Source organism: Engraulis encrasicolus, chromosome 24 (genome assembly GCF_034702125.1).
Source record: "Engraulis encrasicolus isolate BLACKSEA-1 chromosome 24, IST_EnEncr_1.0, whole genome shotgun sequence".
In the NCBI taxonomy this organism is placed as follows: domain Eukaryota; kingdom Metazoa; phylum Chordata; class Actinopteri; order Clupeiformes; family Engraulidae; genus Engraulis; species Engraulis encrasicolus.
The window spans coordinates 3587326-3596192 of NC_085880.1; positions in this window are offsets into that span (position 1 = coordinate 3587326).

Genomic DNA, 8867 nt, shown 5'->3' on the forward strand with positions numbered 1-8867 from the left:
GACGACCATTAAGGAGAGTGTGCAGTTCACTAGAGCCTTTGGTGGTTAATGAGCAGCTATCTGTCTCTGTCTCTGTCTCTCTGTCCCTCTATAGCTGAGCTTGAAGGAGTCTCAAACTGTGAAGCAATATTCCACTATACTTCAATATCGTTCATGAGCAAGCTGCTCTTCCCACACGATTGGCAGGTCTATAATTGGCTGTGGCATAAAAAGAATCACAAAGGAAAGGTGCAGGGGAAGATTAATAATTTCCCATCATTATGGAGTTTCTGTCACCGCAGTGAAATATCTCTGGTGAATGTGGACTGTTACTAATCGTTTACTGTATGAATAAACAGAGCAGCTGCCTAAGTTGTACATTTTTATGAAACAGACGGTAGACATTCAGTTCTATAATTGTCAGTGGAATGAAGTGTCAAAAGAAAAGGCACAATTGTCATCATTATTCAGCTTCTGTAAAAGTAGTGATATAGTCCAGAAATACATGCACTGAGAAGGAGTTTCTTTCCTCAAACCATTTGTCTATCAAATTCCTAATTGATTTGACTGAACACACGCACATGCACACAATAGGCCTACATGTCAATACATGTGACACGAAAGTGTCTCTCTGTATACTATAAATAAACATCCTTGCATACTTTATCCTTGTAAACTAACAGCACCACCAGAGCAGGGGTGTCAGTAGACTCAATACTATACAGGGGCACAATAGGGCACCAAAAAGAAATGCGAGTGCGCGAAGCGCGCAAGCTGAAAACATTTTGGCCAATTATTTTTTTAAAGAATGGACAGAGATAATTTAGGGGGAGGGGGGGTTATTATTTGTAATATTTATTTATTTAGTGATTTATGGATATAGGCCGCGATGCCTCACTTTGTGCCTGTAGTTTCCCCACAACTCGCCGATTATGAACGTTTGTGTTCACAAGTGCTCGAATGGTTTTCTGTCTAATAGCTCCTTCATTTGGAAAAGGAGACACGGGACAGACGCTCTTACACCTACTGTAGTGCGCTCATACAGTGCCGTTTGAGCGTTCCTCTAGCCCAGTGTTTCCCAACCAGGGATACGTGTACCACTAGGGGTACGCGAGTACACTGCAGGGGGTACTTGGAAAAACGTAATTTTAACAAATGCATGGAGCATAGTCACACTGCAATAGAAAAAGGGATGTAAAACATGAGTTAGGGGGTACTCATGGCACAATGAAAAGGCTTAGGGGGTACACGAGACAAAAAAGGTTGGGAAACACTGCTCTAGCCTGGGTTTGAGTTTATACTTTTATAGGCTACCACCGCGGGCGTGCCAATATTCTTGCGTAGTATTGCTACGTCAGGTGCGTAATGTGGCGCAATGCGCATGCTACAAGTGAGAAGCACACCAGGCTACGGAAAATGAAAGGGTTGGAATTGTGTTCCCTGGCCCTGACATGATGACATCGAATTTATTTGAAATGCAGGCTCCAGTAAACCTGCGTGTTATTTGTTACCTAAATGAGTTTTAATGTTTCATTGACATGAAAACCAGGACATTTCCATCATTTCCATTCATGTCCCGGGACGCCCAGGACAGGTCGTAAAATCAGGACATGTCCTGGGAAATAGCCTACGGACCTTTGGTCACCCTATATGTATTACAGTCAATATTTTAGTGTGTCTTTACTCAGAGAACTGGTAGGCCTGTCGTGTTTCTTAAAAGATAGTTTGACAAACTCCTGCTTGGCTCTGTGTATTAGCCAACAGGCAACTTTCCGGCTACATGCTCCGAGTGCGAGTGGCCGTTACTGGCGGCAAGTGGATTCTGAGGGCAGGCTGCGTCCGTGTCAGACTGAAATCTAACTTAGATGTAGTATACGCTTATTTTAAGAAAAGAAAAACATGCAGGCATGTATTCTGTAGATTATCGGATAACTCAAACTTAATAACAAAAATAAAGGTATAAGATTAATACTTTTTTTTATTTTATTTTTTAAAATCAGTGCCCCATTATACCCTGGCACCGCAGATCCATAACAGGGCACGTGCCCAGGTAAAAATGGTCTAACGACGCCGATGCACCAGAGTAACAGTACCAACCCAGTGATGTCATCGACGATCGCTGATGTAAAGGCAACATAGCAGCGAGTAAAAATATGGGCCTGGGTAACTCATGCATCTGAAATGTCTTTTTTTAACGATCAGCGGTTACCTTGCTTTTATTTTCCTCTCAAAATAAATCACAACTACACTTAACTTAGGCTATATAAAACACTTTCAATGCAACTGTTTAATTTCCACTTTAATAATCTATTCTAGACACACAGAGCAGTTGCCAAGCTGTGGTGTTTTTGATTAAACATACGGCAGCCATTTCGAAAATAATGTTTCCTAGTGCATTTATCAACTTAATAAACTCTGGGGCATATATAGAGTACGCAGACCAGAGCCACTCCATCTTGTAGACATTTTCAAGTAGCCACAGATGTAAAGCTGAATAAGTAACACTGCAGTGAAATTTTGATAATCCCAACCGCAAAGATAAATACGCTGTGAGGAGAGACTCGCAAGCCTCTGAGAACATTTCCAAAAGCGTTTTCTTATCTTTGCTCATAGTTAACAACTGTATTCCCCCCCTCACATACTCGCACCAGACAGATAACACTGGCTCTTACACAGACTGCAGCCTTGAAAAGCAAGCTACAGTAGGTCTTTCCAATATTTTTATGGCAATGCCTTGGAGAGAGGCTTTGCTGTCCTGCTGAAAAATTGATGGTATGCATTCCACTAACATATTATGACAAATATTAACACATACACAACGGCACAGTTCATCACCTTACGCCGTTTGCTTTTGTCAGTTCCATTAAATCTCTCTCTCACACACACACACACACACACGCACGCACGCACGCACGTACGCACGCACGTACGCACGCACGCACGCACGCACGCACGCACGCACGCACGCACGCACGCACACACACACACAGACATTAACAGTAAGAGGCCAAGTGCAGAATGCCTCCCTGGAGTCTGCTGCTGTGCTGCCTGCATGTGTCTGTGTCCCCCCCTGCTCCAGTGATTGAGAGTGTGTTCCACTGACTGCTGCGAGAGCAGTGGCGCATGCATCACCAACTGATTCTGATTCACATGCGTCGCGTCTCGTGTCAGCCCTGTGTCATCTCTGCTTACATTACAGCGACGATATGGCATAAATTTTACCACAGCGTGTGGCTGTGGTTATGATGTGTCAAGCTATTTGCTTCCCACCACTTGCCTGAGAGCAATCCTGTGTGGCTGTAGGCTACAGCTGAACCTGGGCTACAGGAATGCCAATGACCTTCACCAAACAAGAGTTTTAAAAAAGACGTCCATGTAAGAACTGCAAAAAAATGTTCCTACAACATGAAGCAACGGACAGAAACAAATCAATAGAACCCATCCATAACCCCATGGAACTAAAAGGTTAACTCGACTTTTAAATGTTATCATTTCAGTGGTAGCATCCAGAAGCTATTCATATCAACACCTGTAGGTAAACAGTTTTTTTTTTTAAAGGGAAAGCATGAACTCTCAGGCTAGCGTGTCACCATGGCAACACGTTTGGTCTTAGTTATGAATGGCTGGGTCTCTTTTGCAGAGGCAGCTGCGGAGCAGAGGAAAGCATGTAGTCTAATAGTCAAGGCCAGAGTGCATGGAATGCTGCTGCTTCTGCGGTATGCTAATTTCTGCATGGGAATTTAAAACCTTACAGCCATAATGTAATTAACATTAAAAGGATGATATAGGTGTGAACCAAGCTGTCAGTTCTTTCGCCTTCTGTTGAATAGCAGGTCAATGACCGGTTTCACACATTGGGTAGTGATGCAAGGACTAGGAATAATATGGAGATGGGCTGTGTTCTAATGAACTGGGCTATCTATGGGGCCTCTGGCCAACAGCCAGACCCTCCATTGCCTGTAGGCTACATGTATGCTACTGAAAGGCATGTAAGCACACAGGCAGGACAGCCGAGAGTGGGGGACAAAAAGGATTAGTTGTCCCATGCCCAGGGGGGAGCACAGAATTGGGTGGGACGAGTAGTGAGCTTTCAGATGACTATACAAGCTCCGGATCTGAGTTGGTATGCAAGGTAGGCAACGCGGCAAAATTGGCAGCTCGTGTAGGCCTATAGAGATAATTACGCACAGATGCTACAGCAGATGGTTTCATGGACACCAACTTCTGCTCTGCATTAAGTAATCACTTTAAATCTTGTTTTGTGACAGCACAGCCTCTTACCAGGTTCACTTAGCAAAGTATAGTAAGTTCTTTTGGAAAGGTACGTAGGAAAGAAATGCTCACCATATGGAAGGAGAATTTGTCCTTGTTCATTACAGTGACAGCCTATCTTAACAGCTTAAGTCCACTCTAGACTTAAATTACCTTAAAAAGAAGTTTACCATCAAAGTTCAAGAGAGTCCTTGAGCACAAGCCCTCAGTAATGCAGGTGCAGTTGTGAGGCAGGAGAAGGTGAATCAATGAACAAAATTCAAAAGACACCGCACATCGCTTACTTTTCTCACTTCATTTTTCAGAGCGAACAACGTGTTTCACCCAGTGCGTTATAGAGCGAACCTGATGACGCACTGGGCAAAACGCGAAAAATAAAGTAAGAAAAGTAAGCAGTGTGCGGTGTCTTTTGAATTTTGTTCAAGAAGTTTACCATGTTTGACTTTTTGCTCGTTAGAGAAGAAACAAGCAGACAAGTGTGCGGTAAACATCTTTCTTTTGAAGTATTGCACTGTGTTTACCAGCCCCTAGAAGCTGTGCATGAATCTTTGAACTTTTACACGTAAATTACCTTATTACCACTAAATAGTAGGCCTATAACAAATAGTAATAATAAAGTGTTGTTGTTGTTGTTGTTAATAATCAAACAAATCATAGGACATATTGGTACAAGGCCCCTGACAGCATTGGCTGGGCCCAGGACAAAGTAATCTGAAAGGGCCCCAAACCCAAAACATACATTGTAATGCAAACCCGATTCCGGGCCCCCTATCTCCTTCCTTGGGCCTGGAAGAAGTGACCCCTTTGTCCCCCCCCTTGTCTGCTTCCCTGCAAGGCTACTGTATATGCAGCTTTGGAGCATCTTCATCCGCTCATCAGCATTGGAATGTGTGGATGCATGTTAATTGCATGGTAATGGGTGATTGATTATGCAGTTACTGAGTTAGCAAGGGCAGCTGTAGTTATCAGTGTGCTGCTGACCCATAATAAATTGAGTTGGAATTATTGAGGTAGAATTCCCCCTTAATTATATCTCACTGTAAGTAAATATATCCCTGTGCTTGTGTTGGTTGGGTGAATTTCATTGAAACAGTTTAACAAGGCTGACACTTGGCTGAAACTTTTGCCAATTAGACCAAGAGCCATAACAGCCCCTTCTGCTGTATTGAACTCGAAACGGGCAAATGTTTTAAATCAAAACAAAGGACAAAGCAACAGGTGAATGGCTGCTTTGAATATTGGATGCTCTCATTGCTCTTCATTTCAACAGCTGAAATAATATTCAGCTTCTTCTGTTTTAGACTATTTATGTGTTGGCACTTTCCCTTTAAGTGGGTGTTTGGGTTGTCAAGTTTGATCAATAGCCCCCGTATTGGCCTCCTGACTTATAATAATTGTATTTGTATAGCACTGTGTCATACAAGGCATGTAACTCAAAGTGCTTAACAAATGGGAAAAACATTGTTAGAGATAGATTTAAAAGGAGAGGAGAGATAGATTTAAAAGGAGAGGTATAGAGGAGAGGCAGGAAGGCAGAGGAAGAAGAGATAGACAGAGAATGTAGAGTCATAAGGTCAACGTAGGTTAGGACCAGGATTCTTAGATGTGTAAGGTCCATAGTGGCTGGGCCTATCATAAGTCATAGATAGTCACACAGAGATTGGGCGCTCATGTGCGGCCCCTGGTGGCATCAGGGGTGAGGAAAAACTCCCTTTCGCTTGATTCATAGTTTGTGAGGGGGAAAAAAAAGCTCAGTGAGGTCTGAGAAAAAAGACCCCCTGTAGTCAGGAAGAAACCTCAGGCAGAGACCAGCGGCCACCTAGGGGAGCCCCCTGCCAGGGCTGGATTGCGAGTAGTAAGGGCGCTGCGGCGGCTGGGACACTATGACGTCTTGGCAGCTAGGAGTTGGCAAGGATGAAGAGGTGGGTCTTCAGCTGCTTCTTAAAGGAGTCGACGGAGGTGGCTGATCGGATCTCGATGGGGAGGGTGTTCCATCTCTTGGGCGCATAGCAGGCAAACGCGGCGTCGCCGATCTTCTTCTGCGGGGGGGTGGGGGTCCTTAGCAGCTTGGCATCAGTGGACCTGAGAGCTCGAGCAGGGGCATAAAAAGAGAGCATGTCTGAGATATAGCTAGGGGCAAGTCCATTTAATGCTTTAAATACTGTGAGCAGAATCTTAAAGTCGATTCTGTATGAGACAGGTAACCAGTGCAGGTCTGCCAAGACAGGAGAGATGTGCTCTCTCATTCTGGTTCTTGTTAGGATTCTTGCCGCAGAATTTTGAATGAGTTGCAATTTGTCAATTAATTTTTTTGGGAGACCAGAGAAAAGAGCATTGCAGTAGTCTATCCTACTGGTGACAAAGGCATGAATAAGTTTCTCAGCGTCTTGTCGGGGGGCCAAGCCGCGCACTTTGTTGACATTTCTAAGATGGAAAAAAGCAGATTTTGTTATCTTGTTGATGTGAGGCACAAAGACTTGTGGCCGCCCACTCCACATTACTCTGTGCTGCTGGAAAACCTGTACTCCCTTCTCTACAGTTGAACCTGATCTCATCCATTTAGCAATAATCCAATAAATATAGGCCCACCATTTCACGAATATGCGGACGGTGCAAATATGACAGGGAGTGTTAATAGTTCCCACGATGCTTGCTTGCGGTCAGAGAGTCCAAGTAAAGCAAGTCCCACACACATTGGCCTGGTCCTCTGTCCTCCCTTCCCTCCTTGCTTTTAATTTAATACCTGCAATGATGGCCTCATTGAGTTAGTGCCGCTGCCAGAATGGATTCCATTGACTTTGGGCTAAGGATGAGTGGCTTCTTGGCAAGGGGGACCAATCCGAATGCGGCAGCCCCATTGTACAGGAGTCCTTCAAAATACCCTTGGGGGAGTTCGGGGAGTTTGAGTCTCTTATACATGAGTTCACCGTGTTCATAAAGACGATGTTGTTAGGAGGGGCAAGAAGACACTGGCAGCCAACCACGTGAGCTAATTTTTTGACCGACAGTGGTTTCCATCAATTAGAGGTTGAGTTGTGCGCAGCTAGTGTCGCGCAGCCAGGAGAAAACAAAAATTTAGAACCCATGTATAGGCTAACTCAGCTTCGGGACTGTCAGTGTTGCAATGCATTCCTTAAACTTTGGTTTGGTGAAACATTTTTTGAGTTATTGTATCTCACACGTTTATGATTTTCATCTACAATTAAAATCTCTGCAGACGTCTACCATACTTTCTGTTGTCATCCATCAAGGTATCCACCTTAAGACTTGTTAATATTCTTTATGGAGCACTTACGTTTATGGGCAGTGTGTCGTGACAGTGCAATAGGTACAATACTTCCCCAGACAAGGACATTGGAAGGTGGAAGCCAAATGGACCCGTTTTATAACAAGTGTGAATGTGACTTTTATTGAGGTCTATACAATAACGCACCCTGTAGCAGAAAAGCAATGTGTCGGCTCCTATTCATGCAACTAGGATACAAAGTGAATGCAAGCAACAGATATGAGGTAGGTCAGAGGTGTAGTGCAACGGAGCACAACGCACATGTACGGAACGAAAGCACGCAATACATCAATTTTAGGCTATACTTTCTATTCTTTACAATTTGTTGAATATAAAAAATATTACTTGTGATTAGCACAATCAATTTTATTGTACAATTTATCACTTCGCTGCCACTTGAGAGTGCTGTACTCTTGGGTCTGTGCACAAGAGGCAAATCAATGTTTAATATCTTTAAGCCACAGGTCAGTATATGGCTCTCACTGGATTTCAGGGAAGATAAGCCTATTATACTCCCTGCCTGCCTATGTAGAGAGATGCTGACTCATCTCAAATGGCTATCTGAGAAAAGAAAACAAATGTATCTAATTTATTCCAAGCACACAACCTCCTGCCACCTGCCCTTAACTACAAACACAGATAATCTCTGGAAATAGGGGCATTTTGCACAGGCTTAAAAAGAATCACATGGAGATTCAGATTGAAGGTCTCAGCCAGCGATTCAGGTGCTTACTATATAGTGTATACACATCTGTGGAGAGTTGTGTATCACAAAAAGGAATCTGTGTATGTCACACTCACGCTGTCTGTGCTCACACAGCTTGCCGCGTAAAAAATAAATAAATTCCAGACTAAAGATTTGATGATCCACTTCCTCTAAGCACGACTCGAAGCCTCCAACACTGCCGGCATAATTCTGGTGTCTCATAGTATTGATGGGAACCTTCACATTCACCCGGCTCGTCGTGATTAAGGCAATAAAACAAGCAAAGTGATGTGAGCTTGTGAGTGCCACATAATGAGCTGTGTCAGTCCTCTACTGCTGTTGCTACTGCTGAGGAGAAGCAGAAGCAGGAGCAGCACTGCCACCAAACCATGAAATTGTGTTCTTTCCTGGGGGAGCAGCAGTGCTGACTACCGGTGTGTGGTACCTCCTGGAATCGATAGAGCAGGTGAGAGATGAGCTATACGTACTCTCTGTCCGTAGTCTGAGCACGACACTAAACCAGCCATTGAAGCCAGCTCTGCCAGGAGGGACTTTGTTTATTTTTGTTTTTTTTTCCTCATGAGACATCCAAATAGACCTTTCACTTCTCGTGATCAAAAGTAG